The 16,945-nt window shown below is 40.0% G+C and overlaps 1 long non-coding RNA gene across 1 annotated transcript; it reads left to right on the top strand.

The window, feature by feature from the left end:
• The first annotated feature begins 12,077 nt into the window (after nucleotides 1-12,077).
• LOC138126655 (uncharacterized) lies at nucleotides 12,078-13,935 on the top strand. Its single transcript, XR_011157900.1, has 3 exons — nucleotides 12,078-13,141; nucleotides 13,228-13,335; nucleotides 13,398-13,935. It is a non-coding gene; the product is annotated as an uncharacterized lncRNA (long non-coding RNA).
• The last annotated feature ends 3,010 nt before the right edge of the window (nucleotides 13,936-16,945 follow it).

Here is a 16,945-nt window from a genome sequence, read left to right as displayed (position 1 = left end):
ACGCCTTCATTTTTTCAATAATTTTATTTTGAAGGATACGACCAAAGTGTCTGTCCCCCCAAAGAGTTTTTAAATAATTAGCTACAACGTTCATTCCTGTTTTTGTGAAAGATATCATTTCTGAGCTTGGATTTTTCAGAGCACATGGTTTTTCTATACTATAGTTTTTATAAAAGAGTAGTAACCTATTGTCTTCAGATAGGTAAGAAGCTTCTTCAAAAACGGTTTTACACTGATCGCACTTAAAATGTTGTAAACATTTTTTTATAAGGTAGCCTGCAAAATATACCACGGCACATTCTTCTAACGAAACTGTCTTTACACTTGTCACGATATCAGTAGAACTGCTGGAAGTTGAGGTTTCATTAGCAATACTTGATAAATTCGGGATATTCTCAGTAACGGTGTCGATATACTTAATTGAAGAAACAGTTGCAACGTTATTGTAATCACCAGTATCCTCTAATACCCAATCCGGAATTTCATCTTTATCGAAAATGTTGGTATCTTCGTCCGGTTCACAATTCGCCTTATCCGAGGGCTTCATCAAATTTGTAATCATATTTGATTTTAGAGCCGCTTGAAACGTTCTCACGGTAGGGTTTCTGTTGTAACCACCTTTTTGACGCAGAACTGAAAATAAATTTTCAAGAGGATCTTGATTAAGGCGACCAGTTAACAAAAACGAGTAGTTGTCGTGTTTATTTTCCTCAAACAATTGCCTAATTGTGTTGATTGAAAGTAAAATCCCATCAAAACAGGGCGGTCGGGAAAGTTTTCCCTTTTTGTCAATTTTTTGTACTCTTTTAAATAGTTTATATCCCTCTTCTAAAGCTGTCAGTACCTCGACATGAGAATCTGAAAGTGCACGGTTGCACGGGTTTTTAGAATATAAATATTTACTATTTAAAGCGTCAAATAATCTGTCTACTTTTTCTACAAACGTTGCTGTAGGTGTAGCCTCCTCCAATGATATTTGATTCGTCGCTATGGATGTTTTAATAGCTGCTGCCACCGAGTGGCTCAAAACTTGGGCAGCTAGTCGAACGCTCATTTTTTGAAAAGCATTGGGATTGAGATGCTTTTCACTTATTTTAAGCAAAGCTCTTCCTGTTTTACTCGCATGGTCAATCTCATAAGTTTTTCTTATTACGTCAAATGATATCTTTTCAGAATTATACAAAAAATCTGCCGATACTAAATTGTTTCTAATACTCTTTAACAAATGTGGAACATCGAAAAGGCCGAAATATTTTCTCCCTTTATAATGAAAATATGTTTGTTGTTCAGATATCTGTAAAGTTCTAAATAGTCTTTGATTCGTCGTTGATTGATCACACACAATAGCGGATGGATTCATATTAATGCCGCTAAGGAGATCCAAATTTTTTTTTAAGATTTTTTCTAGAACTTCTGCTTTTATTCCATTTTCGCTAAAATAGTATGCAATTGGCACCTTCCAATCGGAGTACAGACCTCTGAGTAAAACTACTAAAGCCTGCTTAGCTGCAACGGGCTTCCGGCCAAATTCTCCCAAATCTTCGAAGCCTTCAATTAAATCCTTTGACACAGAATATTCTATTTCTTGCTTAATGGCCATTTCGTCAAACATCAATATACACTTTTTTTCTTTCTCAGTCATAGTTTGCCCTTTCAAATTTAGTTTGCGGAAAAAATTTTGATTGAATCCTGGTTGGCATTTAAAATTTTTCAACCAATTTTTTATAATAGAAACTGAAGGTAGGATTACTCCATTTTTTCGTAAAAATTTATACATTGAAGGAGATTTATAATACATTGATATTGCTGTATTTTTTTCATCACTCAACCATTGTGTTCTTGGTTTATGATGTAACTGCATTCTCGTTATGGCTCTAGGCATTGTAGACAGTGATTTTAGATTTCTGGCACAAGTAAATGTTGCCTTTTGCTTTTTATTCAGCTCCTTTTGCACAGATTTCAATTCCGTGCTGACAGAATATAATTTCTCCCGCAACCGTTTTTTACGTGGTGTTTCTGGCATCACAAGCAATCTTTTTCTACATACAGATTTTTTGGGTGACGGTAATGTAATTATTTCATTCATAAAATTATTACTACATGTTGGAGGTGTGTCTGCTTCTGATAAATTTGATTTTTTCTTTGGAGTTAAAATGTGAACCGTGTCATCCGCATTGTCACTTTGTTGCATAAAGGAAAATAAATTATCATCTTCACTTGTGGATTTCCCTTGGGGTTGAGATTGACATTCTTCATGAGAAAAATGTAGATATACGGATTCTTCTTCTAAATCAGTCTGATACTTTATTGGAACAGTGCCAGAAGCTAAATTTCTAACAAGTAAATCTCCTTTCTTGAAATGATCTGCACACAAAATTTTTCGTTTCAGTTCATCTGAACTGAGTGCAACCAGTTCAGCATTTCCTAAAAATATACTGTGTCAGGACAAATTAATTTAACATTTTTATTTTATTAAGTAAACTGACCGGCACAAAAAACGACTCAGTTTGAATTTTAAGTAATTCGTTGTCTTAGAAAAATTTTTTGGTAATTATTTTATATAATGTTGTATTGATTAGTGTTATTTAACTTATTTTTTGCCAAAAAATATCCGACAAACAAAACATTAAACACAGCAAATAAGATTTTAATGAAAAATGATAAAAGTAATTTTTTAGAAAAATTTTAATGTTATGAAAAATTGCAAAATTTGAACAGTATTTTGAATTAGTATTTCGTATTGTCAAATTAAATCTTTTAACACGTAAGGTAACCGACAAAAACACAACATGGAAGTAGCGCAGACTTTTCTAATAATTATATAATGTAACTATTATAAAAAAAAATAAACACAAAAAATAACAAGTGTTCAATTGAAATATTCATCAAGTTGGCTGTGACTTTATTTTATAAAAAACAACATCGTAAATGAAGTTGGTTATACAAAGATAGCGACAAAGATCAAAGCCAATTTGATGAACTTTTCAATTGAACACGTTTTATAATAAACTAGGCAAAAATAAATAATAAATTTGAAATGTTACAGGTACTTGAAGCATTACATTTAATGTGCATCTACATATATTTCTAACACATTTCATTAAACATTTTAAACTGTAGATATAAAAAATTCAAAAATGGAAAAATTCCCTATTCATTTTTGCTTAGTTTATAATGTTGAGTAAAAATTAATATTTCTATTAATGTAAGTACCTACCTGAATGCAGAATCCACTTTTCACATCTTACAGGGTCATCAACAGGGAAAGCATATTTTCGTAACCCTGGATATTTTCTCGCTGATTTGCCGCAATTGAAGTAGCAACACTTATTACCCGACATTCTAAACAATAAATACAGCATTATCTACTTGTACGCTATTTGGTATAGTCAAATGTTCAAAAATATTGAAAAAATGCTGTTGCAAATGATAAGTTTATAAAAATACTATCTTTATTTGCTAAGGTATTTCATTATATACTTAACTTACCTTTTCTGCTGGAAAGACGCAGTGTGATTTAATTAAAAAAACTGCACAAAGCACAAACGAATTAAAAATAACTATGAATTAATAAAAATATATAGTTTATATTTTAATAAAATTGTTTTTATTTTTGAATTAAAAATCATATACGACACACAGAGCAAACGGGCACAAGACGCAAAACAACAACTGTCTCAAGAACCTTGTTCACAACTACAGTTTACCTACTCAAAATTTCTGAAAACATGAATAAATTATTTCTTCTTTGAAACCATAAAAGTAGGTACCTAAGCGAATTTCTAGAATGAGTGCAAACTGTTTATGTTGTTGTTTTTCCTGAAATTATATCGATCCATTGTATCGATCCATGTTGGAGCGGAAGAGTTGGTCCAATTTGTTTTTATGACGCCGCTTCCAACATTTCAATTACCCCCTGTGCCGGTACGTTGGTGGTCTCTCACACAATTTGGAAAATCCCGTCATCTGGTTTATTTAGCGCAATAAGTTTAGACCGAGCGCCTCGGTTCAAATGTTAGCAATGTTTCAAACCACTTATCAGCACTGGAGAAGCGACTTTTCCAGTCCATCGCCCTCTGGTAGCTACGTCCATTAACTATTAACAAAATTCACCGGTTGACCGACTAGTTCTACTTAGACAATGGTAGCAGCTACTTGGTCAAAACCCCTGAACAATTTTAACCATGTGCGCAATTTACCTGCGTCCAATTTCACCCGCCCCCCCTTCGAAGGCTCGCTCATTCCCCCCCAAGCGTTGCGTCTCGATCTTTTATTCAGTTCTTAATATTACAAAGGAAAATTAACTAGACTAGCCTAAACAACAATTAACAATACTATGAGTACAATGATTTCCCGGCCTGCCCCGAGTGTGAGCCTGAAGACGTCTTGCGGCGGCGTGGGTTCCTGGGCGTCCATGATGCCCACGATTATTGGTGTTTGGTTCTCTTCCTGGTCGGTGGTATCTTCTCGGTCTGGTTCGGGGCCCTCTGCAGGAGGTTGCTCCCTCGCTTGCTGTCCCTCGTGTCCGGCGGGTGCTGGCCGTAGGTGGTCGATGTGCTCCCTTGTCGCGTAGGCGCCGCGCTCGATCCAATAACAATTTCCTCGGGCGTCGGCAATGACGCGAACTGGTCCTACCCATGTAGGCTCAAACCCTCTCTTCGTGTGGTGGCGTACCAGCACGAGGTCGTTTGGCCGGAAGGCTGGAACAGGAGCTCCGGGGCGGATGTAGCGCCGACGGTATCTTCGTTGGTGGTCCAGTGCGTCTTCTTGCCTTTGCTCGGGCGTCGTCTCCAGGGGGCCGTTGTCCATTTCCCATTGACCTGGCATCAGCAGGTGGCTGGGCGACTGTCCGGTAGCGGCGTTTCGGCGGCGGCGGATGTTGAACAACCCTTTCTCCAAATGACGGTCCCAGGGTTGGTCCGGGAACATCTGATGGGCCACACGCAGGATCTTCTTAATCTCTTGATTTCGACGCTCCGTAGGGTGGCCCCCTTCACGGGGAACGCTTCGACCCAGCGGGTGAAAAGGTCGGTGACAACAAGTATGTACTTGTTGCCCTCAGCGGTGGATTCATACGGACCCATGTAGTCTACGGCGATGGTCTGCCAGGGCCGTTCTGGGTTATAGGCGTGAAGCGGAGCGCCTGGTTGGATCGGCCCTCGCTTCGTCGTGGCGCAGATCAAGCAGTCCTTCACGTAGGCTCGGACGTCGCGGCTTACCGTTGGCCAGGTGTATTGGCTGAGGATCGAACGCAGGGTCTCCTCGTAGCCTGGGTGCCCGGCTTCTGGCACGTCGTGAAATTCGTTGAGTATCCGCTTCCTGGTTGTTTCCGGTACCCACAGGACGACCTTCTGGCCGTCTCGTTTCACGAGATCCAGCAGGGTCGGGACGTCGATAGCACAGACACGCTCCGTTGTTGGATGGATCGTGGCCTCCCCGTCAGGGACCAACATCCGGTCCAGATCCTCGGCGTCGTCTGGTACTTTGGCGTCCTCTGGTTGACGGGACAACACGTCTGGCAACTCATTGTTCTTCCCGGGACAGTGTTCGACGCGGAAGTTAAACTCCTGCAGGAGCAGGGCCCATCGGGTGAGTTTCGCGTTCGAATCTTTGGCCCCGTTAAGCCAGAGTAGGCACTTATTGTCAGTCCGTAATAAAAATGGTTTGTCCTCGAGGTACGGACGATACCTTTTGACCGCGAACACTACCGCCAGACACTCTTGCTCGTTGATGTGGTAACGCCTCTGGGCGTCGTTGAGCCTGGCACTGGCGTATGATATGATCTTCCTCTGACCCTCCTCTTCCTGATACAGTACTGCTGCCACTCCGAGTCCGCTCGCGTCTGTTTGCAGCACGTACTCGCGGCTCGCGTCTGGTCGATGCAGCAGGAGGGGTTGGTCGATGGCAGTCTTCAGGTCATCGAAGGCCTTTTGTGCCGCATCGGTCCATCGGAACGTCTTCTTGGCGACCAGCAGGTCCGTCAGAGGTGCGGCGATGGTGGCGTAGAGTGGCACGTATTCACGTAACCAGTTGGCTAGCCCCAGGAAACTCTGAAGCTGCCTCTTGGTCCGTGGAGGAACAGCATCGCGGATCTGGACGAGGTGTCGCTCCTGTGGTCGGTTCCCGTCTTGCCCGACGATATGTCCAAGGTACGGCAGCTCGTTAACCCCGAAACGGCATTTTCCGGGGGCGCAACGTAACCCGAACTCTTGAAGCCTCTCGAATCACACCCGCGGCGAGCATCTCGTTGATGCACTCGTACAGCGCGCACTTTTTTTGTTCGTTTAAGTGGTACGGTCTAATCCTAAAGGGCTCGTCCTTTTCGAGTCTAATTTTGTGAGTCACTGCACGCACGTTCCCGGTCACGGCACTGGCGTCCATCACACACACAAACTCACGTAAAGCGTCCAAGAAGTCGGTGTGGTGAGGCGCGGGGAACTGGTGCTGTAGCTCGGGCAGGGGGTGGCTGTCCACGTCGAGTCGCGTCGTCTCCATGGTCCTCTTCCAATAAGTGGTGGAACGGTGATGGGTCCCGTGGTGAACGCACTGTTGGGCGTAGCACACGGTGGCTTTGGCGGCCTCCAACCACTCGTGTCCCAGAATGACGTCGTCTCGGAGATCAGGGACCACGAAGAACCTGGTGCGGGGATAAATGATGTCGCCGATGACGATGTCCATGTAGACCACCCCCAAGGAGCGCGTGGCCTCGTTCTTTGTTGCCAGCTCCAGGTGGACGTTGTAGTGGTCGTCAGGTGTCGGTGACAGCTGGGCGGCGATGCAATTGACGGTGGAGTTTGAGTCAACTGCTGCCATTATCTCCCGAGGTCCCAGGTGGGGGGGGACTCGTGGAAGCCGTGACGATGTCACACCTATTCGGCTGACGCGGACCGAGATGGGGATGGCTCGGTCCGGCGCCAGTTTTCCGCCGGTTGACTCACCTTGCTTCCTCCGCTGCGGTAAGTTGGCTTCTGGGTGTGGGCGGCCAGCTGTAGTGCCATCTCCACGAGAGACGTCACTGTCCTACAACCTGAAGCGACGAGATGGGGTCGCAGTTCTCTGGGCAGCTGTTTCACCAGCTCGGCGACGAGACGCGACTCGGGCGCACCAGGAAATAGCCGGTGATAGAGCGTCTCTTGTCGCGCACAAAACACCTCGAAGTCCTCGCACTTTTCCACATGGCCCTTTTGGAATGTCTCATAGAGCGCAGTGAAGTTCTTTTCCACCCCGTAGTGTGTCATTAGACGGTCCTTCACGGCACGGAACTCCCGATCGCGACTCGCGAAGGCCTTGTATCGTTTAAACACTGGCCCACGGAGTTGTTTGTGAACAACACGCACCTTCACTTCCTCCGATAGGTGGGCGTTGGCTGGCTCGGCGAAGTACTCCTCCAGCCGCTGGATGAAGTAGTCCGGGTCCTCGTCCGGATCTCCGCTGAACGTGGGAAGGTAGTCTTCCAACTTGAGGACTACTGGTGGAGCTGCTGAAGGAGGGCTGCTGTTCCGGGTGGACAGCCTCTCCAAGGCTTCCGCCAGGGAGTGGGAGGTTCGCTGAAGTGCCTCCAGCATGGCGGACTGGACCTGGGCACTGGAAACTTCTGGTTGATCCTTGTTGGGCGCCATCGAGCTTGCACCGCTCGAAATATTCGGTTCCACCTCTTCACTGGATTGTGAGCGGGTGAGCACCATGCTCGGCTGGTCTTCTGTAGGTTCTTCTGGTATCCGCCAGAACCGGCCCCACGTTGGGCGCCAAAATGTTACCACCGGGGTCGGTGAACCTCGTTGGCGACGGCGGCGGTTCTTCTCCGGGACGTTGGAGCTGGGGGACCAGGACGCCAGTCGCCCTGGGCAGCTAGGTCGCCGGGGAAGATTTCTCCTTTTTGTTTTTGGGGCAGAGCTTTCTGCCTCAGAGATTCGGGGTAGCTCTGAAAAGAGCACGGTAGGGTAATAAAACGACGCGTCTATCTCAAGACGGTCGAGACGAGAGTGACCGATGCAGCGAGGGTGCTCGCTTATATGCATCGTGGGGTGAGAACGAGTGAGCCTTGATTCGCGCCCTGATTGGTCGACTGACTTAGGGGCGGTCCTACCGAGAACACGAAACCGGATTGGTCCCTCGCGATCGATCCCGTCCTGACACCGGATTGGTCGTCTGATGACGGGGCGGTCCTTAAGTGTTCCCTTAACCCTGATTGGTTCCTTCGGTTCGGATCCGGTAACAATATTCGGTCCCTTGGTACAAAGGATTTTCCGAGAAAACCTAGAACGTTGAAAGAAATTAGAAGATGGAAAGCGGCTGAGCTAAGACTTTTTTTATTGTATAATTGTCAAATTGACAGGAGCATAAAATAACCTCAAAGTGACCATCAATAAATAAACGTGCCTTTTTTGTTTTTTTCTGTTTCTGTCGTTTCAATAAAGAGAAAGCGAGGAAGGAAATCGTGACGTCACCTCAAAAGGGTAAAAATTGGACTATAAGACCAAATTACGTGCCAAAAAATTAATGTTCTGGCCTAATATGAATAATCAAATAGAACAATTTATCGGTAAATGTAATATTTGTGCAAAATTTCAACCAAACAATAAAAAACAAGAATTAATACCACATTCAGTACCAAATTTCCCTTTTGAAAAAATTGCTGCTGATATTTTAACATATCAGAGCAGAGACTATCTTGTTGTAGTAGACTATTTCTCAAAATGGATTGAATTAGTTGAACTAAAAAACAAATTAAAAAATATTTTTTCCGTTGACCGCTTGTTAAATTCAATATTAATGAATTATTTTGTCTAAAATATTGTGTATTAATGGACCTCATTAATACACAATTTTTCATTAATCAACGATTTTTGCAATTTTGACATTTTGATGTATAAACAACCTCGAACATGCATTGTTTGCACTTACCAACACTGCAGCAGGTAGTACAGCAGGGTTTTCTATATTTTATAGCTCCATAACTGCACAATTACGAATTCACTTTTTCAAAAGCCGACCTTTTTGGTTATTATTAGCAAGTCACATTTTTCAAAGGTAACTAGGTTTTCTCAGCAACCGTGATTTTTACGTGAAATTGAACGTGAATGGAGTTGACGTCTTCTGACACTCTTTGTGCCAAAGTGAATAGAAAGTGTTGAAAAATTTAAAAATGGCCCGAAGGCGAAGCCCGAGGGTCCTACAAAGCACCAACGGTAACAGTAAAGGTTAAACATTATTTTTAACTCTCAACATGACACTTAAATTTAGCTTGACAGTTAATGATTATTTACAAATTTTCGGCTTTTTTCTATTAAAATCGGTAATTCGTGCAAAAAAATAGTATATGAACCTCGCGAGTGAATGATTTTTACACTCAGTGCTTTGGAGAACCCTCGGGCTACAAACTGCACCTCGGGTAAAAATCATCCACTTCACTCCCTCGGTACATAATATACCATAATGTTGCTAAACAATGTCTAGAATATTTTGTCATTCATGCATCACATTTATATGGAAAAGACTTTGTTGTTTATAACGTCCATACTCTGTTACACTTATGTGACGATGTCGAAAGGTTTGCTTGCATTAACGAGTTCAGTTGCTTTCCTTTCGAAAATTATCTAGGATTATTGAAAAATAAAATAAACTCAAAAAAGATCATACTTCAGCACATTCATAGAACAATCGAAGAAAATGACAATTTAAGAGAACATGTGACTGAAAAGGTTGGGGATTCGGACCGTATGATTCCAAAGGGAGTTTTTTTGGAAAATTATGATTCATATAATAAGTTGCTTTCATTCCATTGCACTCATTTGCATTTTGTCCAGTTTATGATTTCGACAAAAAAGCCAAATAATTGCGTTTTTGTTTTTAAATAGGGTCTGTGTATAAAATTTATGCGATTTTATGACAGTCAATTTTTTTTTTGGAGGGAATAACATTTTAATTACAACATGACTTATATACAACGTGTCTCAGAAATAAGTACACTTGCCTTCAAAACTTTCCCGTACACCTATTTTTCGCTGTATTAAATCAGGGTAGTAATTAATCAACTCTGACATTTAAACTTTTGAAAAGTCAAAATGCCTCGACTGGCAGAGCAAGACAAAGTTTTGATGCTTTCCAAATTAGAAGAGGAGTGGTCCACAAGAAGGGTTGCTACTCATAATAGGCTAAATAAAAGCACTGTTCTCCAAGTAAAGAAGAGGTGGGAACAAAAAGGGACCGTGAGTAGAAAGAAGACCGATCATAATTTTTTTAGTTGCTGTCAATGTCATCTTTAACCTAATCTCAAAATTACCCGTTCACAATGCTTAAATTTTGGAAAATCGTTGTTACTTGATTTTGAATGTGTACGCGATAGTTTTGAAAGTAAGTGTCCATTAATTTTAATTGGTAATAGAACTCGTTAATATCAACAATATATTGAAGGGCCGGTTGTACCAACGCCAGTTAAAGTTAACTGTAGGTTAAAATATTTCGTTACTTTATTTACCTATTGTTAAAACAATGTTTTCGTATATTTTAATCTGTAGTTAAATTTAACTCACGTTGATGCAACCGGCCCTAAATAATTTTTTTTTCTTAAACCTTATAGTTATCCAATTGAAACTATTGAAAGATTTAGCACAAATTTCACGGGGGATTAATTACTTGCTTCGCCGTTGCCGATAAGCGAAGAACAAAAAACAAATGCAAGAAAACTTTCCCGTGCTTCTTGCGGCTAATTGCTGCGCCCGTTGCTGTAACCTATAATGATAAGGGTGGAAGAGAAAAAAGAGAATCATATGGTAGATATTAAATGAAAATAATTGTAATAATAAATATTTTAAACTGACCCTAATGAATCGCCCATACCCAAATGATGACAAAATGTCTCCTGAAATTTGTGTATTAATCCGTAAAAATTCTCATGAAGTAATTAGAGTAATTAGTAATCACTAACCATTACAAGAAGTGTTGAAAGTGACCGCCGTTATTGTCAATAGGTACAATAATGAAGGCACCGACGAAATAATTCTTCCACTCCTTCCAACATTCCTCTGTTATTGCGAATTGTTGTGGCAGAATTTTCCACCCGTTTTCTTAAAACTTCAATTGTGTCAGTTGGGATCGAATATACCAAGTCCTTCATGTACCCCCACAAGAAGTACCACGGAAATTCTCTAGACTCGAGGAGTGCTCCCGAAGCTTCACCATTCACTAACACAATATCAATGTATTCACTACTCGAAAATAAACTCTCATTTTCACAAAATTTTAGCTTAATCGCAGAATCAACACGTAAACACCTGTCTTGTGGAGTCGGACAAAACTAACTAAAAACTACACCTCGGCCGCAGAGCGGAAAAACTGTATTCTAAAAACACAATGTTTTGCGTTAATTTTACAAAAAGTATTATTTCACGGTCACTGTCATTGGGTCAAATAACTAGAAAATGCGAGTAAATAGACAGCTTCTTAATTTATGGTGGGAAAAATACTGAAATGAAAATTATACAGCGTGTGTTTTCACGTTGCCTTTGAAAAAAGCTAATTCTCTATAAAATCGTGAACTTGACTAGCAATGCACGTCAAAATAATTATACGTCAAGTAGACAGATTGTGAAAGATGGAATTCGAACAAAATAAATTCATTTTGACGATGACCTCTTAGATTTTACCATTTATTCTGATGAAGCCTGGCTTATGTTATCAGATTATGTAAATTCTCAAAATTTTCGTATATGGAGCACCGATAATCCTCATGCATATTTGAAAGCTCCACTACATCCGCAAAAAATAGGTATTTGGATAGCGGTTTCTAGAAGAAGGTTAATTGGACCAATATTTTTTAACAATACCATTAATGGACAAAGGTGTAGAGATCATACAGCAACTCGATGAAAATGAAAGGAATTATGGTTGGTTCCAACATGACCGAGCAACAGCACTACAACCCAAGAAGATTAGCTTTTTTGCATAAAATTTTTGGAAACAGGATTATTAGTCGTTTTACTAATCATCCGTTCCCAGCCCGTTCCCCTGATATCACTCCTTGTGATTTTTCCATTTTTGGCTACCTTAAAGATAATGGGCCGTATCACGACACCCTTATTAAATTTAATCACGCATGATTAAAATTTTAAAGACAACTTTAATCATAACCCTATCATGACACCCATTTTTAGCGCTAATCACGACTCATTCCCGCAATTTTTAATGATGAGATTTAAACACGGGGAGGAGCGTCTTTAAATTTTTTAATCACGGTGTCATGGCGGACTTTGTGAGAGATTTACAAGATATCGCGGCCGTACGTGAAATTAATGGGGTTGAAATAGCCGAAAGGGTTGTTCGCACACGTGAAAATCCTTTCGAAAAATATTCACCACGTGAATTTCGAAAGAGATACCGGCTTACGAAAGAAGCGGTGGAATTTGTGGTGGAGTTAGTGGAGGACGACATCAAAGCGAATTCGTCAAGGGATAGTGATATTTCCCCTTTATTACAAGTACTGATCACGTTGCGTTACTTTGCAAAGGGTTGCTATCAGCTAGAATTAGGTAAGTAGTTATTTTAATGTTTGAATTTAATTTTCCGGCGCCCATTATCATCGCATGCGCGTAAGCTTGCGTAGTGTTTTTGACCCTTCTGTCAGATCGTTTAACCTCGTTTCCTCGTTTGAATTCTTTGAACGCAAATGTTTGTTGTTAACTCTGTTAATTTGTGTGATTTGTATTCTTTTAAAAAGTGTGGAAACGATTTAAACTATCTCCGCGACGTTACTGTTTATGACGGTTTTATATTATGCAGTTGCTACAACACATTAGTGTGCAAAAAGACTTCATCATATATTTTTACATAACCACAATACATACGTTATTGTCGTCGTCTTTGTATTAATTTTTTTTTTTTTTTAGGTGATTTGCATGGTGTTAGTCAAGCAGCTACATCTATCATTATAGCGAAGGTATCCCGGGCTATTGCATCCAAACTACCAGCATTTGTGAAATGGCCAAACCAACTTCAACACATTAAGGAGGCATTTTATAACATGGCTGGCTTTCCTGGGGTTGTGGGTTGTTTGGACTGCACCCATGTCAGAATTAAAAATCCACATGGTGACCAACCCCTTATATATTGCAACAGGAAGGGCTTTTATTCCTTAAATGTGCAGGTAGATGTTATGAACATATGTGAATATACATAATATTCATATGAAAAAAAATACATTAAAATAAAACCTTTTCTTTTAACGTGTAGGTTGTGTGTGATGCTACTTCTCGTATCCTTGACATTGTGGCCAAATGGAGAGGCAGTGCTCATGATTCGAGAATATGGGCAAATTCATATTTAAAGGAACAATTTGAGGTATGTTTTTTATGTCTTAAATAAAGTGTGTGAATATTTTTTTGGTTATTTTTTTTTTACAGAATAATCAGAAAAAGGGGATTCTTTTAGGGGACAGTGGATATCCATGTAGTCATTACATGTTGACTCCTCTTCTGCATCCTCATAGTCCAGCAGAGGAATCTTATAATCGCGCCCATAAGAGAACAAGGGTCATAATAGAGTGTTGCTTTGGGCGATGGAAGGGAATGTTTCGAGCACTCCAAAATGGCATGCAAGTGTCTTTGGAGACAGCTGAAGCATGTATTGTGGCAACGGCGGTTCTCTACAACATCAAGCTGGACTTTGATGACAATTGGGAATACGAAGAGGAAAATGTAGATGATGATTCCTCTGATGAAGACCAAGACCATCATCCTGCACAAGCCCCACCCTCCATTCTTGGAAATTTGTTTAGGCGACGCTTCATAGAGGAGCACTTTGCATAGATAGAACGGGGGAATTTTCGGGCATCTCCTTTAATTTCGTTTCGTTTGATTCGTCGATTTTTCGTTTCGGTTTTCATCCAGTATAGTTTTGTTTTGTGTTACATGAATAAATACGGTTCTTTTTAGAACCCTTCATAGTCGTTTTATTAGTACCAACATGCGTATATCGTCAGATTTAATTGCTATTATTAAGTAGTGGCCTTCGTAACTAGATCATCCACTCATGTATCCCGATACGCGATTTTCGAACATGAAATTCCGACCTTCGAAAGTATGTATAAAATCGACTCGTACGTCCACAAAATAGTTTTGCAGTTTCTTTACCTTCCTATTGTGACAGACAACAGTAAGTTTCAAGTTAACCCTATGAATCAGTCCTACGATTCAATGTACTATCGCTGCCAAAAATATGGAAACACTTTTTTACTTTGCAAATTCGTCTTTTGCTGTCAACGAATTATAGGCGTCCCCATTTTATTCTGAAATGAAGTCCCAAAATATTTATTTATTATTTAAATTAGGAATTTATATTTAATGTTATGTTCATGTGTTTAGATTAACGTTGGTGTTTGCATAGGTATTTTTGGCCGCGATAGTACAAATTTTTTATAATTTCAAACTCACATTTTCCCCAAGTTCTACACTAATTCTGCCTTTACAAGTGGATTCACTCAAATTAAGACTGCAGTACTTTTAGCTGCTAAAGTGTGTGGCTGATTTACGGTTAGTGTATTCAGGGTGTAAGTAAATACGGAACAGTGAATGGTTGAACGAAATAAAGTTGTAAATTCTCGGTCAAAGGATCATACTTTAAGTGGGATTTTTCCTGTTGGGTGGTGCGCAAGGTCGTCCATCTGACAGCGTTAAAAAAGTTCAAAAGTTTTGGGAGAAACAAATTTTAATAATAATTTTAAATGTTGCCCAAGTCGACCTTAATGACCTGAATTTTTTTTAATATTTCTAATTTTTGCAGTTCCACCTCATGTTTCGTTTTCAAAATTTCCATTTCCTTTTCGTTGATCCGCCTCTCGTTGTCGATCCTGGCCTCTAAATGTGCCTTGTGCAGTTGAAGCATTTCTTCTTCAAAAGCACTCATCTCGTGCCGCCGTTTTTTTCCTTTTGCTTTTTTTGTAGTCGCATTGCTACCGGGATCAGGTTGGGGTTCAGGACGGATGGGAAAACTATGACATATAAAATAAGTATTTTTCTGTAACGATGCATTAAATAAAACTTACTTTTGTGTCTCTGTATTTTCGATTAATCCTGTTGTAGGATCTATAAGACCAATGGATTCAGGCTTGATAGAGGAGGAGGAGGAGGGTAAATCCTACAAAATTTTCAATAGTTGCGATAAAAAATGGTAAAACAAGAACTTTATGGATATCTAATGAAATTTAAAATAATTAACTAACTCTAAAATTGTCCGAATCAAACGCAGACACGTCTTCCTCAAAGTCGATGGGACAAACATTGTGAATAGCCCAATCCATATCAGAGGGTGTCTCGGTCTCTGATGGACCTGGACCACCCCCCATTTTTCTTTGCTCCTTTTTGAATTGGGCAATGCTGGTTTTGGCCGCCTGTTTCATTCTAAAATAGTTGTCCCTCAACTTTAAAGGAGATCGAATATGACCCGCCTTCCTCATTTTCTCCGCCAATTCTTCCCACAACTTCCTCTTTTTTTTTAAAATATTCGGATCCGCGGTTTTGCTCTCCAACACAACGGAGTGCTCCTGAACAAAAGCCAGCGTCATCTCCTTTTCTTCGGCCGAAAAGTTACCCGCCCGGATTCTTTTTGGTTTGGATGACATATCTTTGAAATGGAAAATAGGAATTTTGTAAAAACATAAAATTTTACATAGGAACAGATTGGGCTGTGGAAAAAAAGGAATAAACAGTACCTACATGTGTGTATAAAAAAAATGAGAGTAACATTGTTTTTTTAAGTATATTACACATTTTTACAAAAAATATATTCCTGATTTTTCGTTATACTCGTATATATAATGTTACAAATTGTTGTGTCAATTTTTACCAAATTTGATTTACTCACTTCCAGAACCACAACAGAAACACCTTAAAAAAGTATTAAATGATTGTCTAACTAAAAACGAAACACTAAACACCTAAAAACGAAACACTAACTAGAAATAACCACGTAAAAACTGTCCACACACAAATCAAATCAAAAGCCGTTAACAACTCTTACGGAATTCAAACGAAGTGAGCAAATTGCCGTTGAAACTTCTCGATTGACAGAACTTTGCAATGTTGCCAGATTCTTTTTATCCATTTAAACATCAGAAGCTGTGATTAGCTAACTACGATCTAAACAAGGGGTCGTGATAGGTCTATGATTAAAGTCGTGATTAAATTTAATAACGTGTTTTGCTAATCATAGCCTAAAGACAACTTTAATGACTAACGGTTAGCAGTATTTAGAAAGATGTTATTTTGACATCTATAGTTCATTTTTTAATGCTGTACAAAAAGTCAGGCAGCCAAATATACACTTTCAATTCATGATGCCATATGCCACAATAAATGCATTTTCTTTATACCATACTGTTATTAGGATTTATCAGTACTCAATGCTTGATTGATATGACACCTATAACAGTCAAGGCCGTTATTCAGAATTATAGGCCGTTATTCAAAATTATCAGACCGAGGCCGTTATTTTTGCTGCCGTTGCTACGGTTACGGCACAAATGACAACTAAATTTAATTTTTGAAGTAAAGAGAAATGTCAGTCTTACAAATAAATGTTAAGTATTATTGGTATAAAGAAAACTATAAAACAACATACGGCCGATATGGATATAACAGACTTGGTTGATTATAAAATCTCGGCTCCGCCTCGATTTTACAATATCTCAACCTCATCTGTTATATAACCCACATCGGCCTAATACCGTTATATACTATAATGGGTGATATTAATAAAAATAAGCAAATGCTTCCAAGCATTTGCTACTTCGCATTAGCATTTGCTTTAAAGTAAAAGCTTTTGCTTCTAGCAATTGCTTGTTTTGGTATTAATAAAGAAATCCTCTTGACGAAAGCATATGCTAGTGACTTGACAAGTAATTGCTTGCCGTTCAACGCGGGGCGCCAGGAAAATGTATCCAAAGTGGTGCCTT

The sequence above is a fragment of the Tenebrio molitor genome, chromosome 3 (assembly GCF_963966145.1).
Source record: "Tenebrio molitor chromosome 3, icTenMoli1.1, whole genome shotgun sequence".
In the NCBI taxonomy this organism is placed as follows: Eukaryota; Metazoa; Arthropoda; class Insecta; order Coleoptera; family Tenebrionidae; genus Tenebrio; species Tenebrio molitor.
This window is presented reverse-complemented; position numbering and strand designations above follow the sequence as displayed.